Raw genomic sequence first — 22,195 nt, forward strand, 5'->3', positions numbered from 1 at the left:
TCCACAAAGAAGAGAAAACATTTTCTACATTACACGTGAATTTTGACTCTTATAAAGAAATAACATGGAGGAAAGAATTCTTTAAAAGCTTAAGAGCTGTAAAAGTATGATTGATTCCTTCAGTTGCCTTCTTGTTCATTCTCCTCCACCTTGGAGGTAATGAATCTGATTCCAGTTTCCATTTGCATGAGAAATCAGACAGACCAGTGAGGTCTGACTTTCTCAGTAGAAATGGTAACAGTAATGATGACACCAGTAAAAACAGTAATAATTTCGCTTCTAATAACAGCTCAAATTCAGTGACCACTTGCCACATACCAGGCACTTTACTTGGATTATCTCATTTAATCCTCACACCTACACTGTGAGTAGACATCATTGTCACTTTCTTGGATGAGAAAACCGAGGTGCGGAGAGTTGAAATAACTTGCCCAAGGTCACACTGCCATTAAGAGGCCCCGCTGGATTTGAATTTACCTCTACCTGTAAAGTTGCACTCACTAATACTGTAATCACAAATCCCATGTCACAAGCACTTGAGATGTGGCTGGTCTGAGCTGAGATGGGCTGGATTTTGAAGACTTAACATGGAAAAGGGAATGACAATATCTCATTAATAGCAGTATACTGATTACATATTTTGGAAACCTCGGTTTAAAAATATATAATTAAAATGAATTGCAACCCTTTTTACTTTTCAAAATGTCTACTAAAAAATTTTAAATTGCATATATGGCTCGACAGCTCTGGAATAGAGCAAAAGGTCCAACATGCTTCTTCATGAGTCTTTCTTTGGCCTGTTTCAGTAACTCTACCCCCTGCAGCAGTAACGAAGAAAAGAAGACTTTTGCTTTCAACGACATTTACCGGGAGCAGCGGTAAAGGAAGGAACCAAACCCATATTTGTGTGGCTTGGAGAAAGCTACAGCTTTGCAGGTTTATCTTCACCAAGAGAGAGATCTGTTTCGTGGGGCTACGGCATGTGCTTCTCTAAATATTCTGATGGCTGAATCCAGCCTGAAAGCAAACATTTCAAAGCCTCTGGCAGAAGTAGTTTAGAGAGAGGCTTCCAAGCCATCAGGCCAGCAGATGATGTTTACTTCTTGTGACATAATAGTCAAGTCAAATTTTATTTCACGGCAGTTACTTTCATGTCCTGAGAATAGAAAAATCCCTTCAGATGACCAAAACACCCCTGCACAACCCAAATCCCATTAAATAAATCTGTGAGAGGCTTTGCCTCTTTGGTGGAGAACAGTCAAGACAAGTCCTTTAACCTCCTAAGATGCTTCCTGCATTAGCAGGAGTATGTGTGCCTGTGTGTGCACGTGTGTGTGTGTGTGTGTGTGTGTGTGTGTGTGTGTGTGTGTGTGTGTGCGTGCGCGCGCATGTTTCTTTACACAGATTGATTACGGCCGGGTTCCAAGGTGTACCACCAAGTTCAGTAGGATGATTTGAAGAGCCCAAATGCCCTCCCGTAAAACGCTTGGCAGAGGACAAAGATGGGTAGAAACATGAAGCAATATGTGCTTTCACAAAGCGTTTTACATTTTCCAGCGTCCTTATGCAACCATGGTTTCATTGTCTGCCCCCAGTCCCAACTTCTCAATGAGGGAGATAAGGAAACTGAGGCCAGGCAGTGTTCTAGCTCAGTACTGGAGAGAAAGGATAAGATTTGGAATCAGTTGACTTGCACTTAAACTTTTGCTCTGCTTTTCTAGCTGGGTGACCCTGGACAAGTAACTGAACTCCTCTGAGCTTGCCCTGACTTTTTCACACAATGCGGCGAATACAGACGCAAAAGCCTATGTGCTGTATGATTTCATTTATATGACATTTCAGAGGAGACAAAACTGCAGGGACAGAGAAACAGTGGTTCCCAGGGGACAGGGCTGGGTGAGGGGAGAGCTGGACTACCAAGTTTTAGCCCAAGGGAAAGTTTTGAGGTGACACAACTGTTCACTGTGGTGGTTACACGACTCCATGCACTTATGAAAACTCATAGAATTAACTGTACAGAAGAAAAGTGAATTTTACTGAATGCACATTTGAAAAGATGACAAAAAGATAACTGGACTAATAAAGATGCTTCTCCAACTGGGTTGCTGGGCGTTTGCAGAGTCAACCCTAGAGTAACAACCAAAACTACTTCTTTATATTTCTAACTCGCTGCTTCTAGATTTGCAGCTGCTGAATAGACATACAAGAAATGGAACCAACCAAATTTAATGCCAGCTCTTAAAAATGGTGAAACGGAAGTTGGACAAAATCCCGGGCTCTAATTGGAATGCTGATGTGGTGAGAGTTGGAAACAGGCAGGAGATGGGAATCAGGGGACGAATCCATATAGACTTCTATACAGTGACTTTACCAATAAGAGAACTCGAAACCCTCTTTGGCCTCCCTGCTCACCCATCTTCTCTTCTACCAGAGCCCCCCTTCCCTGCCCCACCAACTCTCAACTTTCTCACACCGAGTTTCACATAGATCTAGTTGTTTCTTGGTTATTTGCTTCGGGCACATTGCCAGCTGGCTTGAACTGCTTACTGCCACAGAAAACAAACCTCTCCTCCATTTCTCATGTGTTACCAGCCTAACAAATAAACTACTGTCTAAGTTTTACACTGATTCCTGCAAACAACCCAGCCCTTTCCACTCGGAATGCTTTTTGCAGGCTGGGGTTTTTAAAAAGGTGAAATATAACTGACAGGCAGCAGTGGGGTCCTCAGAGCTGGCAAAGGGTATTTTTAGCTGCTAGGCTTTCATTAATTTCACTGGCTGCCTTTGGCGACGGCTCCTGGTTTCTGCTGTCTTGCCGAGGAGAGCATGCATGTGGCTTTGAAATATAATTAAATCTGCCGGACGGGTCCCAGCTCCGATGCTCAGGGATTTCATCCTACGTCTTTGTCTTTAGGATGTTCTGGATTTTAGATGTGTTTGTGGTGGGATACAGGGAGAGAACGGTTTTCCTCCCCTCTGCACAGCTTGAGCTCTCTTCTGCCTTAGACTGGGAGATTGGCTCAAGCTTCGTAGCTTCTCTCGCACCTTGTTTTAAGGGCATGATTATCCATGCACAAAACGCAGAGTTTTTTTTTTTTCATATTCTTTTCCATTATGGTTTATTATTAATAATGCCATTTCCATAATGGCAGTGTTATAGGACACTGAATATAGTTCCCTGTGCTATACAGTAGGACCTTGTTGTTTATCCATCCTATGTATACTAGTTTTCATCTGCTAATCCCAAACTCCCAGCCCATCCTTCCCAATCCCCCCCGCCCCGCACCTTGGCAACCACAAGTCTGTTCTCTATGTCTGTGAGTCTGTTTCTGTTTTGTAGATAGGTTCATGTGTGTCATATTTTAGATTCCACATATAAGTGATATCATATGGTATTTGTCTTTCTCTATCTGACTTACTTCACCCAGTATGAAAATCTCTGGGTCCATCCATGTCGCTGCAAATGGCATTATTTCATTCTTTTTTTATGGCTGAGTAATATTCCATCGTATATATGTACCACATCTTCTTTATCCATTCATCTGTCAATGGATGTTTTGGTTGCCTCCATGTCTTGGCTATTGTAAATAGTGCTGCTATGGACATTGGGGTGGCATGCATATTTTCGAATTAGAGTTTTCTCCAGATATATGCCTAGGAGTGAAATTGCTGGAACATATGGCAACTCTATTTTTAGTATAAAACGTAGAGATTTTAAGGCTCCAGTATCGCTGTTTCTGAATGGCAGCTGGGCGTATAGACTTGTACTGGTGATGTCAGGGGATGAAACTAGGAACTTGTTGTGGAGGCTTCTAATCGGAAAGTGCCCTGAAAGGCTGTGACAGGCACTGATCTCCCTGTCACAAGGGGTATTCAAGTGGACGGCCACTTGCTGAGGATCCCTGAAAGAAGTTTTATGCATTCCAAAGGGGTTGGTGCTTTCAAAATTTCCCCAAGCCCAAAAGTCTGTGAGTCCACATGACTGCTTCCCCTGAAAAGTAAGGCGCCGATTCAGGGAGGGTGTGGAATTAACTCTTCCTGGAGAGTAGTTAACACGGTACTGGGCTGGATAACTTTTGTCTGTCCCTGCAGCTCTACTTTCCACTCTTGTAGATTCTTCTGTGTTCCCGGAGGCTGACAAATGTGAATGACATCCACAGGTCTCTGAGCTCTCCGGTTTCCAGGTGCGTCTAGCAGCTAGGGAGCCCAGGAAGGGGATCAAAGGAGAGTGAGGTTAGGGTTTTCTTTCCCCCACTCTCCCACTGTGGATGTGATGCACAATGGATGTATTCCTTGGACAAAGGTAGCTCATCTCTCTCTCCCTCTCTGTTCTCTCCACTTCCTCATTATGTCCTTTCAGGCTTAAGGATACTTCTCCTGTCACTTCCCTGAGGTCCTGCCCTACCTCCTCCAGTTTTTCTACACCTGCCTACACCTTTGCAGACTGTCCCTCTGCTGGCTCTCCTCCAGGGAAACAATTTGAATAGGTCACCTCTTTGCTGGCAAGACCCCAAATGACACAAATATGAAACACGTACCGTGTGCAATGGAGATGATCACAGAGTCTTGCCCTCAAGTGCTTTCCAGGGTAGTTATGGAGATAAAGTGAAGATATTGGGGGAAAAACAGACCCATGTTTATTGTGGTGGTCATTCCTCCGTGAGCTCTTGTAACCCTGGGAGACGAGAACTGTGCTGAGATACGTGAGCTAACAAGACCGAATTCCGCTCAGAACAAAACCAACCAATTCTTACACGAATCCAATCAAACAAATGTCTTAGTTTTTGACTTACTGACAAACCAGACTGACCGAATGTTCCTACTGGACTAGTTGTTTTGACACGGTGTTCAGACGTGGCCTCTGACAGCATCTGTGTAATGACAAGGTTAACTCTGGTAGAGCAACACACAAGGGGGACTGGTGGTTTCTGGCAGCCACAGGGTGACCTGGGAGAGTGGGGATCAGAACACACATGGTGGGGCTGGATCCTGGCATAAGGTAAGGATACTGCCCTGCAGGACCGCGCAGCTGCCTGATGACAAAGCGGAACGAGGCTGAATTCCCTGAGGAGGGACGCACCTGCAGAATTGTTAACAGGAACAGGAAGTCAGTGCTCCTCCTGGGAAGAGTGCATCGGGGAAGAAAGATGTCCTCGTGTCTTCATGAGACAAGCAATGCAGCACAGAGGTGTCGCACTAACGCCCCGCTTCGCGGAAATGGGCAAAGTGCTTTGTACGTAGTCTGTACACAAAAACTCCTGCGTGGATGGCTTTGATTTTTCTGTCCAGCCCTTTCACTTTTCCTCTAGACTAAAATCTGTATCAAGTCAGGGGTTATATCACATGTGTTTACTTTTCATTTTTAAGTCTCCAGGTCTTAGCACAGTTTCTGATACATAGAAGGTGTTTAATAAATAATTGTGGAATGAAGGAAAAATTGATATGCCTTCCTTTGCCTGTGAGGTCACATTCCCCTTCCTAGTCAAACTGCACAATTCTGACACCCCTTCCCTCATCTGAATATGTCTAAGGAGTTTCTGGGATGAGTCTGAGAATCCTAGAGGTGTTCACTAGCAAGAAGGGTCCTTCTTTGTTTGTTTAAAATGTTTTTTATTATTAAAATAATACGTGTTCATTAGAGAAGACTAAAATGTGGAAAATACAGAAAGGCACATATAAGAAATTGCAAATCACTTGCGATATTACCATGAGAAATAACCAGAATAAAATACTGATGTCTATTTTTCTCATATATATGTTTTAGATAGAAAATTTGGAAGTCATTCTTGTATATTCTTTTGATTTTAAACCTTTCTGATGTTTTAATATATGATTTTAAAGCTACAGGTTTCCCTCCAAGGATTGCTTTAGCTGAATGCCGCAAAATTTGAAGCGTTTTGCTAACATTCGGTTAAAAGTATTTTCTAAATTCATAGGGGTCCTCCTTGACTGCTGCCCCCTACTGAGAAAACCCTGGAAGATACCATTCCTCTGCACATGTAGCTCCCATTGTGCTACTGTTTTCGTCACTATTACCACACAGCAGCTCTTGAAATCGAGAGGTCCAGAAATGTGGAGATTTAAACCACTGAAGAGAAGCTTTTAGTTATCAGGGCACACGCCATGGTTGGCCCAGTAGCACTCTTGTTGGGTCTTAGAAATGGGGAAAGGAAGCCTTTCTCTGCCTTAGTTACGTTCATCGTATCCTGTTCTGTCCAGTCTAGAAGAGTGCCAGCCCGTCTACTCTAGTCACTTTCTATTCCCTAACATTGCAACCAAACTCTACATTCTTCATAGCACTTACGGCTACTTGAAATCATTTATTTATTCTTTATCCCTTCTTTCTCTGGAACCTAAGCTTCAGGGCAGGGAGAGCTGTATCTCCAGCACCTAGAATATGCTGGGCGCACGGTACTCAATTCAAGCTTTGTTGAATGAATGAATGAGTGAGAGGGTCACTTTATGGTACTGTGTGCTGTTATGTTGGGGTACGGGTTCCCAATAATATCTACAATTCTTTTTTTTTGTTTTTTGCGGTACGCGGGCCTCTCACTGTTGTGGCCTCTCCCGTTGCAGAGCACAGGCTCCGGACGCGCAGGCTCAGCGGCCATGGCTCGCGGGCCCAGCCGCTCCGCGGCATGTGGGATCCTCCCAGACCGGGGCACGAACCCACGTCCCCTGCATCGGCAGGCGGACTCTCAACCACTGCGCCACCAGGGAAGCCCTACAATTCTTTATAACACGGCTCTTTTGATATACGGGCATTCACTCATTTGGATAAGCAGGGATTTCTCACTTTAGCCACATATGATGTTTGGCACTAATCTTCTCCCACGAAAAACATGATCCTGGCTTTGAGGTCAATCAGTAGACAAGTCTATCTCATCCCTTAGGATGAATTCTCCTCTGGGCTCTCCAGCCTCCTCTGATCTATCCTAGTTCATCAGAAATACTATATAATGTAGAACCTCGGAAGGTAAGGGGTATAACCACTTTTTTCATAAAATTCACCTTGGTCCCTAAGTCAGAGATGACCACTTGTCTACCGAACTCATTAAGCTACCTTTCTGGGCACACAGGTGCTCCGTCTGCCCTCCTCACGTGCAGGTAAGTGTGGTCACATGACTGAGGCCTGCCCAACGTCATGTGGGCGGAAGGGAAGTCTGTGGAAAGCTCCTCTCGCCCGTCCTCTGTTTGTCTACTAGACTCAGAAGACCTACCAGGTGTTATAGAAGAAGGTGGACCCACAAGAGAGAAAGAGCCTGGGTCTCTGATGAAGGCCCCCGAAAGTTAATCTTTATGCAAATGAGAAAATTACTGAGTTGAGCCACTGAGATGTTCAACTTTACCTGCTAGGGCAGGTAGTTAGTTACCCTAACTAATACAGTTCCTACACAAATTTCTCCTCCAGCCCTTAAGTATTCTACGAGCTTTGCAGACCAGGAGACGGGGGAGTGTGAACCTTTTTCAAACCATACTTGCCTTACATCTGCTAACTCCAAAATGCTACCCTGAGTTCTCCCCAAGAAAAGAAAGTATGACTGGATGGTTCCACTACTACAAAGCTTCTCGCAAAGACTACATGGAAATTTTTTTTTAAGTTTCACCAAACTGAAACCTCACAGCAAATGAATCAATGTACAAACTTTCAGTGCTGGAAACGCTTGCTGTTGGACAAAACTGCATGATACAGTGAAAAGCATCTTTGGACCAAGAGAGATACTACCTGTTTCTAGCCCTTACGGTTCTACCCTAACAAGCTGTGGAAGCTTGGACCCCTCTCTTGCTCTCTCCAGGCTTCATGGGGGTATTGAAAGGATCAAGCAAGACAAAATACTTCAAAATAGGTTCAGGTTTTATCAACTGTAATGGGAGAGGTAATGTGATTTAACAGACCTTTAGCAGGATTCGTTAGAGGGGGTTGGTTTAAATGTGAGAAAACATAGCTTCTGCCCTCGTGTCTTCTGGTCTACTGGAGGGAATAGATCACTGAATAACAAACGAGCCCTAATAGGGTCAAATGACAGCAAACTACCAGCAATGTGATCTGGGTGTGTAAAAGAAGTGATTAACTTTGACCTTGAGAGTGAGAAAGCCTCCAGTAGTGTTCTGAATGTTCCTAAGAGAAAGGGCAAAATTTCTTAACATAATTTACAAGGTCATGTATGATTTGTGCTCTTACCCAGCACTTCTTTGGCTTCATCTCTTGCCACTCCATAAACAATATTCTACGCTCCAGCCATAGCTCCCAATTTTGAATTCTTAAACTTGCCATAATTTCTCCTTCAAGTCTTTGGATCCTCCTTTACCACCTCTCCTTCTATTACAAAATATGTACATATCTTTCATGCTTTAGCGCATAAGTCATCTCCTCCAGGAAGCCTTCTTTGCTGGCCTCAGTCCAGGTTAGATACGCACTGTACCAATTTGCATACTACTGGCTATAAGTAACAGATAATGAAATATGACGGTATTTTCACATAACTGGATGTCACATTCTGGAGATATACAGATCCAAGATTAGTTCTGTGCGATGACAATGTCGGGGACTGGATTCAACTTTTCCACGATTCTCTTAGCTTTTGCCTCGTGGTTACAAGATAGCTGCTGCAGCTCCAAATCATGCCCTCTCACAAAACAACCGAGAGCAGGAAGGGAAGAAGGGCCCCTTCTGTGATGATCTTACTCTTCAAGGAAAATTCTTCCCAGAAGTCCTTTGAAGACTTTGCCTTAAATCTCCCTGGTCAGAAGGGGCCCATATATACATGCCCTAGCTGCGACAGAGGCTGGAAAGTGAACGTCTGGCATTTTCAGGGAAAGAGTCTCTTCAAGCATGGAAGAAATGCAAAGGGCATGATTACTGGGTAAGCCAACAACAGCACCTCTCTTTGGACTTCCACAGCTCCCAGTTCCCCCACGGGCCATCATTATATTGTATGTAATTGCTTACTTGACTACTAGCCTATAATCTTTGTTAGGGAAGGGAAATTCTATCGAATGAGTGAAAAAGAAACATAGCATTATTATTCCCAATACTTCTAATAACAAAACAACACATTGAAATCACTTTAGCCTGTGAACAGCTGCTTTAGTAACTCTTTACTGACCAGTGGCTCCATGGTGCAATCCTCACAGGTTAAGACCTCAACCTTAAGGGCTATAAGTTATGAAAAAAACAAAAACAAAACAAAACACAATTCCCAAGTCTCTACCAGGTGGTAAGATGAGGTGGGGACAGTGAAAGCACAGAACTTGAGAGCTGGTGGAAGCGGAGAGACCTGAACTGACCTAGGGGAGACGAAACAGGAGTGTGTATCATTTGGGGTTCTACTGGATGTAAGAAACAGAAAATCCAAGTTAGTTTACATAAAAGGAACATCTATTCTCTCAACAGCAAGATGTCTCAAGGCAAGGAAGCTCCAGGGTTAATTCTGCTTTGTTATCCATAGCTTGGCTTTCCCTAGGGTTGCAAGATGGCCACCATAATTCCAAGCTCTATATCCGGAATGTCCACAGAAGGACATATTTCCCCCTATGCCTCTTCTTCAGGGAAAAGATACCTTTACCAGGAGCTTCCCAGCAGACTTAATTTTTTCATTAGGCAGCACTGGGTTACGTGCTCTTCCATAAACCAATCACTGGTATGGCCAATGAGATGATCGCAATTGAATGAAACCAAGTAAGATTTATCTTTTTTACATGTGGACACCCCAGCATAAGTACGGGCTCTTCTTCAAGGTAAAAAGGAGGAATTGGAATGGCTGCAGGACATGAAACCAATGACATCTGTTATAAATGGCTACCTTGCAAATTCCAACTTTGGAATGAATAAGTCTTACAAGGCTGAGTCTCAACTCACACCTGGCACTGTAAAACGCTTCACGTAAGAGAACAGCTTGGGTCACAATGTGTGTCAGCTGGTTTCTTCTGCTGCAGTCTCATATAGAGATTCATATCATTACTTTAGAATTCCTAGGACATAAATACAGGGTAATTTATTACACTCACACCCTCTAGGTTACTTCTTTGCATAAGGGACTGTTTAGTCCTTTCTAAACACTGGGAGTTACGTGCCCTGAATTATTCTAGAAAAGTAAGACACTGGTACTCACTTTCTACTCTTACGGTTTAAGTTTGGGCCCTGCTTCATTGGGATCTAAACAGCATTTCCATTTCTAGCTCATTTTTCAGAGGAAGACTTCCTTGTTCCAGATTTGGAACTTGCTTTGCTTTGTCCCAAATTGTGAGGCAACACCTTCATTAAAAGTTTTTAAATTGAGGGACTTCCCTGGTGGCCCAGTGGTTAAGAATCCGCCTGCCAATGCAGGGGACATGGGTTTGAGCCCTGGCCCGGGAAGATCCCACATGCCATGGAGCAATGAAGCCCGTGCACAACTACTGAGCCTGTGCTCTAGAGACCGCGAGCCACAACTACTGAGCCCGCATGCCACAACTACTGAAGCCTGTGCGCCTAGAGCCTGTGCTCCACAAGAGAAGCCCGCGCACCACAACAAAGAGTAGCCCCCGCTTGCCACAAGTAGAGAAAGCCCGCACACAGTAACGAAGACCCAATGCAGCCAAACATAAATAAATAAATAAAAATTTTTAAAAAGTTCTAAAACTGAGAGGTGTTTTCCCACCAGGTGGGAGCAAACCGGTTTCAGGGTCTTGGTCCAGTTGGTCTGGAGGGACAGCTGGTGTTGTTTATCCTCCACTACCAAGGCATGGCTCAGCTCAGGCCAAGAGCTACTTCTAAGCCAGAACTTTACACATGAATGGACACCGAGTTATTCTTCTGCCTGGTTGTCTGGGTCCTTTTCATTTGATGTTTTGAGATACTAAGTCAGAGGTCAGCAAACCACAGCCAAAATCTGGGGCGATATCTGGCCCACCACTTGTTTTTGTAAATAAAGTTTTATTGGGACACAGCCACACTCATTCAGTTACACACTGTCTATGGCTGCTTTTGAGTTACAATGGCAGAATTGAGTAGTTGTGATAGAGACCCTATGGCCGCAAAATATTTACTATCAGGCCCTTTCTGTAAAGGGCTTTTCTGTAAAGGGCCTGATAGTAAATATTTTGCTGCCCTTTGTCTAAGGGGAAAAGAGCAAGTGAGAAGCAAAAAGTCTATCAGGAAGATAAATGCCCAAATGCACATAAATAACTCCTGAACAAAAGGTGCAGAGAAATTAGAATGGATTCAGATGGTTTGGAACTGGCCACAGTGGGTCACGCCGGGCCTTATTGGGACTCTGTCCAGCCCCTGATATATATGGGCACTTCCCAGGGAGCTGAAGCAGTGCCACATCTCCCTGGGAAGAAGCATTTCACTTCACAAGTGTTTGTGTTCCCAAATGAGAAACCCGGAGGTGGTTTTCTAAACCGTCCAGTTTAACTGCTCCAGGCAGGGGTGTTTTGCAATCTGACACACACATCCATCAGAGCTGTTCCTATGGAGCCCCTGCACTGGCTGTAAAACAGACACAGACAGACCTCCTTGGTTTTCAAACAGAAGCCCAAGAAAGACCACAGCAGAAACCTGTTTATACAGTTCAGATTTTCTTAGTAACATAAGGCGGCCGTTGGACAAGACTTCATTGCTAACTGTAAGCATTGATTTCTGCTACAATTTAAGGCAGAGTTAGCTGTTTAGGGTTCTGGCTTCTTACCTTTTCTTAGCCCCAAATCAAGAAATAAAGTCATGGAAGATAATAATTATGAAGCACACTTATTTTAGACTTCACGTTAGGTACTTTATGTATACCGTCAATATCTCACTTAATCTTTACAATGATACTGTGGAAAGGGTATGATTACTACATTATCTCCTTTTTATAGATGTGGAAAGTGTGGTCCAGCATAATGTTTCCCAAACCTGGCAAGGCTGTTGAAACAGAGATTGCTGGTCCCTGTCCCTAGAGCTTCCTATTCAGTCAGCCTGGGGTGGGGCCTGAGATTTGCATTTCTAACGAGTCCCCAGATGGTGCTGAGGCTGCTGGCCAGGACCACACTGCGATGACACTGGCCAAGCGTTGAAGTGAACAACCGAGTGTCGTGATCATCGTGGCAGGGCCGGCTCTCAAACCCAGATTTGAATGTGTGATTCTGTATCCACTTTTTTAATCATTTCTGATAAACTACCTCCCATGAGCTCCAAAAAGAAGTGAGTGAAAAACATTCAAACACACACTCAGCAAATCCTATCAAAAATTCAATGGATGCCATTTCCCAAATGACTCAAGTCTTTCTCATTCGGGGACTTGCATTTTGGGCCATTTGGGGAATGGATGCTTGCATACTACACAGCCACACAGCCATATAAATGATCTAATTGGCACAATCCTTTGGCCTAGAATAGTGGATCCCTCAAAATTGTCAGTTCTGAGAAGTCTTACCCAAATAACCTCACCTCCATGCCTTTTTTTTTTTTTTTTGTGGTACACGGGCCTCTCACTGTTGTGGCCTCTCCCGTTGCGGAGCACAGGCTCCGGACGCGCAGGCTCAGCGGCCATGGCTCACGGGCCCAGCCGCTCCGCGGCATGTGGGATCTTCCCGGACCGGGGCACGAACCCGTGTCCCCTGCATCGGCAGGGGGGCTCTCAACCACTGTACCACCAGGGAAGCCCCACCTCCATGCCTTTTTAATACACTTTCAGGGCTTGAGAAAGAGGCTATCGCCACACGTTCTTGCTGCAAGAGTCTCAGCTCTATACATCTTACCTTGGCTTCCCATACAGAATAGAAATTGCTTAAAGGGATTAGTTCTTCCTGTCCTGATATCCTAATGTTGTATTGCACCTCAGTGTACAATATTCAACGTTCAATACCATGTAGTATGGCCTAGTGTTTGAGAATGTGGCTTTTCCCTTCAAATTTTGTGTTTGTGTACTATCACTGTTCCTCACTCTGTGACCTTGCTTAAGCTCCTAAATTGTCTGTTTCTCTATTAATGAAATGGAGATCAAAATAGTCCCATAAAGTTGCTCTGAGTATTAAATGTCTAGCACTCAGCCGTGGCATATGGAGAGACCTCAAAAATGCTAGTTATAAATTATTATATACATAACTATATCACATAATTATGTATTAATATTAACAAATACATGATTCATATTATTAATCACATTACCCATATATTAATTATGTAGTATGATCATTAATTATAAATTGTAATATCAATAAAGCTATAATAATTATATAATTATTACAAGACATACTATGTAATATACAATGATATATACTTATGTAATTATAAATTATTATTTAAAGCTCTAGAGAATGGGTTAACTAAATGCATCTTTTAATTTAGTGTTTTAGCAGAAGAAACACATAGCAGCCCTGGATGTATTAGTCAATATTTGTTAGCTACTGGCAAGGATGTCGTGAACAAGGTTCCAGGCTCATGAGTCCTTTACTCCTTTGCTCAGATCATTTTCTTTCTGGAACAACCTCTTCTTCACTCTTTGCCCCTCCTGTCTTCAAGTCTCTGCTTTGCTTGCTATGAGACCTTCTCTGACCACGGCCATACCCTCGTCTCCCTGAACCCACTACCTTTTGGATAAATCATACAAACGAAGTTATCCTCTTCCCTAGTTTTTGCTGTGTACAGTCTCGTCCTCTAGCCAGAATATAATCTCACTGAGAGCAATTATTCATGTCTGACTTGTTCTGTACCTGCCACACTGCTTGATAAATACTTGAATATAAGCAGGGAGAAATACAATCAGTTTAAATGTATTCTTTGAAAAGCAGCAGAGTCTACACGGTGACGCAAAACATGTGAAGTCCGTGCACAATAATCACTAGTCCTATTTTACAAAATAACATTGCATTCAAACAGTGGGAGTACAAAGCGTGTTTAGGCTGTACAGCTCCAAACAGGTTAGAGAGAGAAATAATGAGGTCATTCTCCTGCCCACAGCAACTACACGATTTGGCACATGCTGGAGACGGGTGGGATAAACATTTCTTAACGCAGGTCTTAAAAGGGCCTGTAATCTTCAACTCACCTCCCCTTTATCAAAGTTATTCTGTTTTGACATTAGGCTAGATTAAAATGTCACATCAATTTAGCAGCTGAACTTTGGCTATGGTAGCGATGGGCGTTAGGGACAGGCTCTAGAGACCACAATGAATTTTAAAACTCTCCTTAGACAAGGTTTTATATTTTCATTCTAACACATGACTCTCCAGCTAGAGAATTTTCAGCTAACTTGGAAGAGTGATGTTGAGAAAGGAGACTGAACACCTGGTGGGTGGTAGGATGATGGGCCACATGGTGACTTCACTCTGGTTCACTTGAATCCGGGTCTGATCCATTTTGACTTCTTTACTAATAGCTGCAGGGGAGAGAAGTTCCACTTTATGTGACAGTGACAAGCAGGGCGGTGCTTCTCAAACTTTAAGAATCACACAGGGATACAGTTAAAATGTAGATTCTGATTCAGCACGTCTCAGGGAACCTGTGACTCTGCCTTTCTAACATCTGAGCTCATGCCCATTCTCCTGGTGCAAGGACCACATTTTGAGCGGCAAGTAGGTAGAGGATGGTGGGCTAGTTAACGACTGGCTGCATAGACCAACCAGCCTGGGTGTGACAGTGATGCATGTGCACTGTTCCAAAGGCGACGGAAACCAGGACCTTCTAGAAATGAAGACCAGAGAAGGAATTCAGTCAACTTTATAACAAGAAACCTGCTCCGTGTCTCTTGTCAGAAACGTCAGATTCACCATGGAATTCACCACTGAATTCACCATTCACCATTCACCAAGGAAAGAATACACTTCCCTTTCTAAATCTGCAAAGCAATAACTCCTGAAAAGTTGCTAGTTAAAAGGATGGAGAATGAGTGCGATTAGAGGTAGTCATAGGTTCTAGACACAGCCTGGGTCTGACTCGCAGCTCTGGCACTCACTCATGAGCTGAGACTTTTGGGAAAGTCACCTTCTCTTGCTAAGCCTCAGTTTCCACAATTGGAAAGCAGGAACAATACTCCCAGGGCTGTTGTAAGGATCAAAGAAAGACCACGAGGAGTACTTCATTCTATGCATGGCCCATACTAGTCGATATACTGTAGCTTTTATTTTTTTATTAGGAAATTAATCAGCCAAGAATGATGGAGAACTTGCTCAGTGAACACCTTTGAGGTGTTCCTAGGGAAAAGAAAAAGGAAAAGAAGAGGAGGAAAAGGACAAGGAGATGCAATCACATTTCTGAAGAGAATTCCAAAATATACCTGGAGAGGCAAATGCATACACATGTGGAATGATTTAATATTTCCACAGTTACACGCCAAGAAGCGTTGCAAGTAGAATTACATAGAACACACAAACCATTTGGAGAAAGCGAATGTTTAAAATGATATCACTGGAGACAGGAAAAGTGGAGGAGCCCGTAGACAAAGTCAGAGCTGTATAAACTTTTGAAAAATGTTTCACATCTTTAGCAGGATATTGACATGAGCTGCTATCATATGGAAACTATTTTTTTTAGAAACACCTGGCAAGACTAATTTGGAGGACTGATTTTTTTTTTTCACACAGATTGAACACACAACAAAATACAAGGTGTGTCTGAGATGCAAGCCCGATCAGAGATTAGATCACTAAAGATAAACGATGGTGACTGCCATGTTATTTCTGATTATGGTCTGAATGGGCCTGTTGGGTCACGAGCCACCATTTGCAAAGAACCCAAAGAAATTCTTGTAAAGCTCACAATAGTCTGAAGACTCTCTGTTTTGCTATTTTTCTCTTAAAGGCAACTCTACAAAAGAAAAATAAGAAAAGCTCATTATGTTCATAGAATTCCTCCATTATTTATTTTGTGATTAAATGTGACCACTTTCCTGGTCACACAGGCCAGCCTGCTTCCTGTAACAATGAGACAGACCCAGTCTCTTGAGGAAGGTAGAAATAGGAGTCTTCAGGGAAGGAGTGCTGTAGACTGATGATTCTAATGGCTGTGCCTGAGTCTGTAGATATACATGATCATTCTTCCCCGGAGAGAATAGCATGAGAAGAATCACACTTCCATTTGACTCTCAATTTGATTCCATCTACTAGATGGGACCATTCGATGCTACTTCAGTTAAGTTTTTCAAGATGAGTGGTTTAGAGCCATTGTTTTAGTTTTATTAAGGAAAATGTTAAATTTCATCTTAAGAATACTTTCACTACCTCTTCTTTCCCTTTCTGTTTAAGGCCCTATCCTTAGCTTCTCTCTTTTCCCTCTTCATTTGGCAACTGCCTACAGCTTCACCTGGATGTTCAACAGGCACCGCCAACTTAGCGACGCTCAACCGTGTATTGACTGAGGGTCTACTGGGTGGTGAACCGGCTCAGATGACTTTGAGGTCCCTGCCCTCAAAGAGCTGATTTTTAAAAAAGCAGATAAGAAATAGGTCATTTCAAATCAATATGGTAGCTACTAGGTCAGAGTTACAACCAGGAAGCCACGGGCATCATGGAGGAGGGCATCTGTCTTTGAAAGGATGAAATTTAGTGGAGGAGATGGTATCTGAACTTAGTCCTGAACAAGGAAGAGTTATAATTGCAACAACTTTTATAGCTCTTACCCTATGCACCTTAGCTTCCTCATGTGTACAAAGATGATGATAATAATCATCTACCTTTAGGTCGTGGTAGGGATATGTAAGTTAATATATGCATATAAATAATTTGACCAATACCCAGCATATAGTTTAAGTAATTGACTGAGTCATACAGTGAGTGAGTGGTGGAGCTGGGGTTTGAATCAGGTGGTGGGGCTCCTGAACTCATGCTCTGAATCACAATCCTATCCTGTAATGCTGGGGAGAGATGAGGAACCATATGGCAGGTAGAGGGAAGAGTATGGCTAAGGCATGGTTGGGTGAAATAGCACAGATAGAGCTGGAGACACAGAGTCCCAACTTACTAGAGTGTGAAGTTCAAGGCGGATGGTGTCAGGGGAGGAGGCTGGAGCATTAAGAGGGACTGAGACACAGAGGGACTCGTACCCACGCTAAGGAGGTTGACACACATCATGTGGGCAATGGATTCCAAGCAGAGGGTGCAGGAGGGGTGTGTGTTGGTGCAGGGATAGGCAGATGTCCAGTTTTGAGGGATCACTCTTGCAGGGGCAAGAAGGATGAGGCTGTGGGCAGAAAAGCCCAAAATAGCATGACCTATTAGACTGAAATTGCATCCGACTAAACAGGAGATAAAGACACTGCACTGGAGCAGCAGAAGTGAGATGGAGAACAGGGGCCGGCTTTAACAAATATGGAGGCTGACTGGCAGGGCTTCCTGGTTGTGGAAGCAGCCTTGGAGATGGCCCCTGATGATGCCTGCCTCCTGATATCATGCTCTTGCATAGTTTCCTCTCACATTGTGCCAGGGGTGGTCAGGATGACCAACAGCACATGGTAGAAGTGATGACAGATCACTCCCAAGATTAGGTTCCAAGAGACTGTGCTTTCCATCTTGAGCTCTATCTCTTGGATTACTTGCTTGGGGAAAACCAGCTGCCATGTTGGGAGCTGCCCTAAGGAGACGCCCACGTGGCAGGAGACTAAAGCCTCCAGCCAGTAGCCAGCAAGAAACTGAGGCCTGCCAACAACGTGAGGGAGCTGGGAAGGGGGTTCTCCAGTTCTAGTTGAGCCTTGAGACGCCTGCATCCCTGACAACAGCTTGACTGCTGCCTCATGAAAGACCCTGAGTCAGAACTACTCTGCTAAGTCTTGACTGGATGACTGACTATCAGAAATTGTGTGATATGATAACTGGTGGTTGTTTTATGCTGCTTAAATTTGGGGGTAATTTGTTAGGCAGCCGTAGCTAACTGGTACAATAACTTAAGGAATGGTAGAAAGTGGGAGACATCTGTGATGGCATCAGGCTTGGGTAGGTGAGTGGATAGTAATATCAATAACTGAACCAGGCTCAGAGCTCACAGTCTCCCTCCTCTGATGGGCCTGACTTCCCCATCCTATTAAAGGTACCACTGTTCTCCCACTGACCCAGGCTCATAACTGCAGAGCCACCAGTGTCTGTCACATAAGTGATATCAAGGTCTGAAGATACCATTGTCCAACGATTTCGGCCTCTGTCTCTCCGACTGTCCACCACTCCAACTGGACTTCACTTTTTCATTACTTTTCACCACATCTTAGTTGTAAAATTGCAAAAGCGTCTTAACTGAATCTCCTTGCCCTGGGTTTCTCCTTGCTTTATACTGATAAAAGCTGATCTTCCTAAAGTACCATCTATCAATGCCTTATCAAATAAAGTCTAAGTTCTGTAAGCCTGTGTTCAAATCTCTCCATTTTTTTCTCTCAGCTCAGCCTTCTCCCTTCATCTTCTCACCGTTTGCCCTGCATCTTACTCAAACTGAAAAAATGGACAAAAGCTTTGCTCTTATTGTTTCTGCCTCTTGCAATGCTCCTTCCTCCTTCTGTTTAATCTTTCAGTTCTGTCATAGCCCACTTTGAAATTCACCTCTTTCATGAAAACTTTTGTGTCTCAATACCTAAATATGACTTAACTTTCCTTTGAGGTCCTCATGCGACTTTTGTATCTCTTTGGGGGCACTTGTATCTGCTGTATATGTGTGTTCTTCCCTTTTCTCTCTTACTGGATTTCAAAATCTTCAACGTTGGGGTTACTTCTTATTCATCTTTGCCTGGCATGTGGAAGAGGGCTTAATAAATATTTGATGAGAGAATGAATTTACTTTCATGGCTGAGCCTCCCTAAGTTTACCCAAAAACTGAGGCAACTTACCACGATTTGCTATGCTGTTTCTTACGCTCTCTTTGGTCAAAACTTTATCATCCAACTACATAAATAGACTACATGAATAATCAAACGAATGCAATTCACTGTCTTTCCCTAAACTCAGTGTCACAGCGTTTTACAACAAATAGAAAAAAATAAAACCAATTTAATAGGTTTTTTATAGGTCTAAAAAAATCAGCTCTGTTGATACACATGGGTAATGTAGTTTTTCGTGACTCACAGCTGCCATTTATAGACTGTTTCCTATGTTCCTGGCCTCTGTGGTTGCTGCACAATTCTCATAAATCCTACGTTTAATTCCCGTATGAATCCCAAGGTACAGGGACTACCGTCATTTCCATTTCATGGATGGAGAACTTGAAGCTGAGAGGAACTGAGTAACTCACCTAAAGTTGCACAGCTAGGAAGCGGTAGAGCTGGGACTGGAACTAAGGATCTATGCTCTTAAAGGCTACCCTCTGTACTTTGATTTCTATAGACCAGCGACTTGCTTTGTACACGTTTGGGGGGCAGGGTTGCATGCTTTTACTTTTCACAAGCATTTGCTCTAGTCAGAGACAGGACCCACAAAAGAAGAGGTGGGTTTCTATCTTCCTGGGCTTGTGCGATATGCAGGAATGCTCTTCCCAACATCTCTGGTATGTCTACGTGTCCACCTTGGTGTGCCCTCCCCAACACAAACTCTCTCCTTCATTTTACTCCTGTCTCTCTCCCAAACTTTCCCAGAGAACAACGGAGTATATCACAAGCCTGGTGCAAGAGTGCATCTAGAAAGACCCAACGTTGGGACACTTGCAGTCATCTTATTTTCCTCTGTCTCCAGTAAGAGGTCTGAGGGTCAGTGTGGTGGAGGAGAGAGTGAGCAGGGCTCTGGCCCCTGTCTGGCTTTGTCTGGACAAGCAGAGGCTGGTCTGGCTAGCGCAGCAGCAAACAGCCTTGATCGTTCCTCTCCGTGTTGGCTACTAATCCCCTTTTCTGTTTATCTCCTCAGGAGCCCAGGCTCTAGGCATGGGCTCTAGGCCGTGGGGCTTGGGGAGAGAAAAAGAAGATGTCCCCGGGACTGTCACTGCCACGGGCACCGGCCATGTTTGTGTTGGTGCTATTGATATGGTCCCGAGATGGCACAAGCTTCAAGCTGCCAGGACAGCCCCCTGGCTCTAGTTACTGAAGTTGTCACCAACACTTTACACTTCGCCGCAGGCTTCCAGCTTGGGAGAGTTCAAATCGCTAGAAAGAAGCACCTCCTTCCTCCCAGCGGTGCTGAAGCAAGAGAGCTATCTGCAGTGTCTGGGAATCTATCCCAATTCTCACTGTTTTATGGTCCCAACTTTACCCTGTGATGACTGTGCAGGTCTCTTCTGCAGGAGGGAAGTGGAAGAAAAGGGCTGGGGTTGCGTCTTTGGCAAATAATTGATGAGAGAGAAGCAATGGCAAGTGTCGATAGTTCTGGAGTGAGCCTGGAAGCCAATCACCGGGCACCTTATTATATACTGACTTGTTTGTTTATTGGCCACCTTTGCCAATAGAATGTTAAGCTCCACGAGGGCAGGGATTCTGTCTAGTTTGTTCATCACTATATTCCCAAGTCATAGCACAAGGAAACTCCTGAATGAATATGTGTTGAGTAAATGAATGATTCTCTCCTTATTGACGAATTTTTAATTAATTTAATTTAATTTTTTCTGTAAAAGGGGTTTTTTATTTGCAGGGGAGTGGGACTCCTGTAACAGTTTCTGCTGTACAGCAAAGTGAATCAGCCAGATGAATACGTATATCCCCTCTCTTTTGGATTTCCTTCCCATTTGGGTCACCACAGAGCACAGAGTAGAGTTAGTTCCTTGTGCTACACAGTAGGTTCTCATTTAAAGTAGGTTCTCAATCCCAATCTCCCAATTTATCACACGCCCCCCCTCACCCCGCCTTGGTATCCATACGTTTGTTCTCTACGTCTGTGACTCTATTTCTGCTTTGCAAATAAGATCATAAAAATTAGGAATGCTTCATGAATTTACGCGTCATCCTTGCACAGGGGCCGTGCTAATCTTCTCTGCATTGTTCCAATTTTAGTATATGTGCTGCTGAAGCAAGCACACTTATTAATGAATCTTTGTTTTTAACTGAAGTATATAAGTCAGACAAACATCATATGATATCACTTACATGTGGAATCTAAAAAAACGATACAAATGAACTTATTTACAAAAGAGAAACAGACTCACAGACATAGAAAACAAATTTATGGTTACCAAAGGGGAAAGGTAGAGGGGAGGGATAAATTCGGAGGTTAGGATTAACATATACACACTACTATATATAAAACAGATAATCAACAAGGACTATAGCTCAGGGAACTCTACCTAATACTCTGTAATAATCTATATGGGTAAAGAATCTGAAAAAGAGTGGATATATGTATAACAATTACTCCGCTGTACACCTGAAACTAACACAACATCTATACTCCAATATAAAATAAAAATGAAAAAAACTGAAGTACAGTTGATTTACAATGTTTCAGGGATACAGCAAAGTGATTCAATTATGTGTGTGTGTATATAGTTCAGATTCTTTTCCATTATAGGTTATTACAAGGTATTGAATATAGTTCCCTGTGCTCTACAGTAGGTTCTTGTTGTTTATTTTATATATAGTAGTATGTATATGTAAATCCCAAGTTCCTAATTTATCCCTCTCCCTCTTTCCCCTTTGGTAACTGTAACTTTGTTTTCTATGTCTGTGAGTCTATTTCTGATGAATCTTATAAACTAAACATGTAACCAGAAAGCCCTTGACTATAAATCTACCTGTAAAAGAACCAGAAGTATCGATCTGGCAAACACATTAAATCACTGACTCAATGATGCACCATAACTTTGCTCTTTCCTCCTTTCCTCCCTCCTGCCTTGCTCCCTCCTCCCTTTCTTCCTTCACTTGCTCACTTTTTCATTCATCTAACATTCACTGAACACATGAGTAGCAAGTTACTCTGTAGTGTACATTGATAAACTCGCTTGTCTTTGTTCAACCAGCGCATTTGAAAAAAAAACCTCTCTACTGTGTGAAAGATAGAGGTTTATTGGTGCTTGGAGAATGTGTTGAAAAATAGGATTAAAACTAGAGATACAAGTTGAACTAGGCGGTTTATAGCCATGTCCTGAAGATCTCCCAAGGGGAAAAAACGTCAGAAAGGAAGAGATAATCTTATTGTGCTATTTTTATGGTAGGAATATTTCCTGGACTAAAGTCACAGATTCGAAACACCCAACACAAATCCACTGTACTCAAAAGACAAAGTAAATTCTTCTTGAACAATAAGAATATGAGGTCAGCCGGTAAAATAAGTAGTTTAGGGTCTGGGGTGACCAAAATAGAGACTATTAGTCCAAAGCAGGAGTCAGCAAACTATGGCCCAT

General features: G+C 43.2%; 1 protein-coding gene across 4 annotated transcripts in view; it reads right to left on the bottom strand.

Annotated features, from left to right (window-relative positions):
* The window catches only part of LOC307193288 (uncharacterized protein), a 365,942-nt gene that overhangs the window by 139,093 nt on the left and 204,654 nt on the right, over nucleotides 1–22,195 (bottom strand). For 2 of the 4 annotated variants that reach the window (XR_013830271.1, XR_013830272.1), the window contains exon 3: nucleotides 18,530–18,667. The exons of the other annotated variants lie outside the window; for them this stretch is intronic. The gene's annotated coding sequence lies outside the window, so the exon portion shown is untranslated. Of the gene's footprint in view, nucleotides 1–18,529; nucleotides 18,668–22,195 lie in introns of those variants that run through there. 4 annotated transcript variants of the gene reach the window in all.

This window comes from Stenella coeruleoalba (genome assembly GCF_951394435.1).
Source record: "Stenella coeruleoalba genome assembly, chromosome: 10".
In the NCBI taxonomy this organism is placed as follows: domain Eukaryota; kingdom Metazoa; phylum Chordata; class Mammalia; order Artiodactyla; family Delphinidae; genus Stenella; species Stenella coeruleoalba.